The sequence below is a fragment of the Oratosquilla oratoria genome, chromosome 2 (assembly GCF_046742065.1).
Source record: "Oratosquilla oratoria isolate Oo_2021 chromosome 2, ASM4674206v1, whole genome shotgun sequence".
NCBI lineage: Eukaryota > Metazoa > Arthropoda > Malacostraca > Stomatopoda > Squillidae > Oratosquilla > Oratosquilla oratoria.
The window spans coordinates 32,466,447-32,471,446 of record NC_134778.1 but is presented as its reverse complement, the minus strand read 5'-3'; the positions used below and the strand labels follow the sequence as shown (position 1 = coordinate 32,471,446).

The 5,000-nt window shown below is 34.4% G+C and overlaps 1 protein-coding gene across 1 annotated transcript in view; it reads right to left on the bottom strand.

Moving 5' to 3' along the window:
* Window positions 1-5,000, bottom strand: part of LOC143035189 (roundabout homolog 2-like) — a 531,282-nt gene that overhangs the window by 59,108 nt on the left and 467,174 nt on the right. The gene's annotated exons all lie outside the window — the stretch shown is intronic.

Here is a 5,000-nt window from a genome sequence, read left to right as displayed (position 1 = left end):
TTTGTCAATCTCTTCTGGTTTTCATTATTTTTTCTTTCTCTTCCTTTTCCTTACTTGCTTTCTCTTTCTCTTCCTCCTCATTTTTTATCCTCATCTTCCTCGTCCTTATCTATCTAATTTTCCTTATCCTTCATTTCTTCTTCACCCTTCTCTTCTTTTGTCTTTCTCTCATATCCTTTTTTCTTCGTTTTCCACCACCTTTTCACCCTTCTAGTTTTAATTTCTTCTCTTCCTCTTTCACCCATTTTCTTTTTCTTTACTTCTTTATAATTCACCTCCTTACCTTCCACCTCTTCCTTATCCTGCTCCACTTCTTCATCCTTTTCTTCTCTCTTCTCATCTCCTTATCACCATTTTCATATTCCTTTTCTCTTTTAATTACCTATTTACCTCCTTCCCTTTCTCATTCTCTTCGTCCCTTCCTCCACTTACTCCTTTCTCATCCTTCTTTGCCCATCATCTTTCTCATTTTTATGTTCTCTCTCTCCTTTTCCTCCTCCTCCCTTTCTTCGTCCTCTTCTACTATGCTCTTCTCCTCCTCCTTACTTTTTTTCTTTTTCTGGCCTTCTTCTTCCTTAGCATGACAGCTTTCTCCTCTTCCTTCTATGCTAAGTTTGGAGCTGTTCTTTCCAGGATTTTCCAATTGATGCGATTCCTTGATACGGTCCAGCTTGCATTTCAGGATCTTGATTTCTCCCATTCGCATTCCAGGTAATGTATTCCAGTCTCTTTCTCTCTCTTCCCGTTCCAACCTCAAGGCAATTTACTCTCATTCCAGTCATTACGACTTACGTCTTAATCCAATTCCAACCACGTCTTAACCCAACTCCATCCAACGAGAATCGGGGTTGGTGGGTACTTGTGAAGATTCCTCTGACTCCAACATTTTGCTGGAGGGATCTACCCACAGCTGAATGATATAGCTTGGCGGTAGTTAAAAGAATAATAAAATGTAGCGAAACGATTAACCAAAAAATTTTTCAGATACGGTTGTTATTTCCATATAGAGGGAGTTTTCCGAAGCTGATGAAAATCACCTGGCGGCAGCTTAGAGATAACGAGAATATTAAGTTTAACATTCCACTTGCATTATTATTCTTTTTCCAATACACCAATGCAACGAGAGAATTGTATACTTTCCAAACTCCCCCTTTTTATGCACACATATATATATATATATATATATATATATATATATATATATAAATATATATATACATATATATATATATAATATATATATATATATATATATATATATATATATATATGCAAAATAACCACAGGAGAAGGGAAACTTATAGACAGTAAGTACTTTCGGATATTACATTTTCAATCTGAAGATGTAATATACGAAAGTACTTACTGACTACAAGTTTCCCTTCTCCTGTGGTTATTTTGTATTTTTTTGACCATGGTGATGTGATTGCTTGCATATATATATTATATATATATATATATATATATATATAATATATATATATATATATACATATATATATATATATGTATATACATATATATATATATATATATATATGTATATACATATATATGTATATATATATATATTTATATATATATGTATATATACATATATATATATATATATATATGTAAATATATACATATATATATACATATGTATATATATATATGTATATATGTATATATATACATGTATATATATATATGTATATATGCATGAGAAATCACATAAATTCGTGATTCTAAATATGCGGGAAAACCACCAAGGAAAAAGAAAAACTGATGACCAAGCGCTTTCGTCTATTCAGACATCCTCAGGGACCCTGAGGATGTCTGAATAGACCGAAAGCGCTTGGTCATCAGTTTTTCTTTTTTCCTTGGTGGTTTTTCCGCATATATATATATGTAGAGACATTGGGACAAATTATGGGAAAGGTGGAGGGGGAAACACGGGTCTTTATCTGATTATCGAGTTTATTCCTGACCGGTTTCGCTTACAATAGCTTACAATAGCTTCTTCCTCTGAAGAAGCTATTGTAAGCGAAACCGGTCAGGAATAAACTCGATATTCAGATAAAGACCCGTGTTTTCCCCCTCCACCTTTCCCATATATATATATATATATATATATATATATATATATATATATATATATATATATATATATATATATATATATATATATGTATATATTCATATATATATAATGTATATGTATATATATGTATATACACATATATATACATATATATATATATACATATGTATAGATATATAACGGAAAAAGCTAATTAATAATTCTTTTGCTGTCATTTTAGCAGAATATGCCTTAGAGAGAATCTCCTCCCACGCTTCACCAATATATATATATATATATATATATATATATATACATATATATATATAAATACATATATATACATATATATATATATATATATACATATTTATATATACATATATATATATATATACATATATATGTGTGTATATATGTGTGTGTGTGTGTGTGTGTGTGTGTGTGTGTGTGTGTGTGTGTGTGTGTGTGTGTGTGTGTGTGTGTGTGTGTGTGTGTGTGTGTGTGTGTGTGTGTGTGTGTGTGTGTATATACATATACAGGTACACATATAATACTTACATATATTGTATTTTCTTTCCACTTCCTTTCTGTTTAGTTCCAAAATCTATCTGCAGAATTATTCATAACATGATAATAATTAAAATACGTTCAGTTCACTTCTTGACCTGTCCCTAGTCGTCCCTCCCTCGCACTCAACAGCATTAGAATTTGAATTCGAAGCGTCTTTTAACTTCCATTCAACATCTCTTTTAACTTGTATTCAACACAGCTTTTAACTTGCGCTCAACATATATCTCCAGGCCTGCCTTCGGGTCTTCTCTGTCAGCCCAGATGCAATTCTAAACTCCAGCGTACACAAGTTTTCTCCTCAGCACAGAATCTCTTCATTTTCTCCTCTGCTTCCAATATTTATGTGATTCTGCCCCTCCCTTCCTCCTCCTCTCCCCTCCCCAGTGTTCTCTCTCTCTCTCTCTCTCTCTCTCTCTCTCTCTCTCTCTCTCTCTCTCTCTCTCTCTCTCTCTCTCTCTCTCTCTCTCTCTCTCTCTCTCTCTCTCCCTCTCTCTCTCTCTCTCTCTCTCTCTCTCTCTCTCTCTCTCTCTCTCTCTCTCTCTCTCTCTCTCTCTCTTTCTCTTTCTCTCTCTCTCTCTTTCTCTCTCTCTTATTCTCGCCTCTTTGTCTATTTCTTCTGTTTATCAGCACTTGGCTTATCTGTTATTCTCTGAACGCCTTTCTTCCCACATCCGGAGGGAAGCAAAGTCATCATCATGTTCTTTCCTTCTTCGTTTATTTCTTTTTCTTCCTCTCTTTCTTTTTTTTCGCCTTATTTTCTTTCGTCATCGTTTTATATTCTCTATATTTTTCTTCCTTTTCATTTGATTTTGATTTTCTTTACTTTTTTCTATTCCCTAAGGTTGTTGCTGTTCTTGTTGTTGTTGTTCTTCTTCTTCTTCCTCTTCCTCTTCTTTTTCTTCTTCTTCTTCTTCTTCTTCTTCTTCTTCTTCTTCTTCTTCTTCTTCTTCTTCTTCTTCTTCTTCCTCTTCTTCTTCTTCTTCTTCTTTTCCTCTTTTTCTTTTCTCCGTCTGATTTTCTTTCTTCTTCGTTTTGGAATCCATATATTTCTCTTCATTTTCATTTTATCTTTATCTTATTTGTATCAGTTTCTCATCTCTTCAGGTTATTGCTGTTGTTACTCTTCTTCTTCTTCTTCTTCTTCTTCTTTTCCTTCTTCTTCTTTAATTATTTTGTTTACTTACTCGTACTCTATTTATTGTAGTGTCGATTCATCTTCATATATTTTCTTTTTTATATTCATCTTCATCCTCTTTCCTTTTTGCCTGGAAATCCTCTTCTTTCTTTGTAGTTTTCTACTTCTCATTTATCAGATTCTTGTATTTAATATTTATCATTGTCTTCGTCTCCCTTTTCAATTTCTTTGTCATTTTTTTCTTCATTTTGCTCACCAAAATTTTTTTCACGTTTACATTTTTTGCCTTCGACTTCATCTCTTATATTTCTTCTTCCTTTTCTCCACTTCTTTGTTTTCTCTCCCCATTTCTTCCTTGTGATTGTCATACTTGTCATTTCCATACTTTCGTAGTCTCTTCATTTCATCTCTAGTCTCTGGTCTCCGCTTCTGTTTTCCAGATACCTCCAGATTTTTTGTGTCACTACCTATCTATCTAGTCATCTACCTATCTACCAAAAAGGCCTCTTCCCCATTATAACGGAGGTATCCAGCCAAGGTATACATCTACCCTTTGCCCATCCTACACTTTTCCCACATCCACCCAACATCCATTTGATCTCCTTTTTATATCAGATCTTGTTCATGAAGGGTCATCCCTGACTCCCTCCCAGTGCCTGGGTCAGAAGCAATGTAGCAAGTAGAGGCACCTCCACAGCAGGACCTGGTAGCCATAATCAATTATTTCTGGCTAACTATAGATGATTTCATTTGTGATCAGTTTATCGAATGAATGGGTTTAAAGTCTCCTAAGTAACACTGTGTTATACTTTTAAAATTTCGTTCTGCCTAGCATCTACAGGCTGCATTCATCTTGAGAATGTCAAACTGGGATCAGAAATTCTCTTTTCTTTGCCTGCCTGCTCACGTTCTAGTGATCTATTGCCGTTCCTTATCTCTTCCGCACGTTCTTTGGAAATACGTTCTTGATTTCGTTCACTGTTTTCCATTTGTTCTTTCATACCTCCATTCGTAAATTCTCCGCCTCGAACTCTGTCGGCGTTCTTTACCTCTTATCATGTTCTTGTCCGTTCACTACGTTCTTTTCGCGTTTAATTTACTTTTATTAGATTTTAATTCTTCCTTTTACTCTCCTCTCTCTTCCCCTGTACTCCCCTCCTCTTCCCATCCCTTTCCTTTCCTATCCCATCACTTTCCTTTCTCCTTTCCTCCCTCTCATGTCCCTAC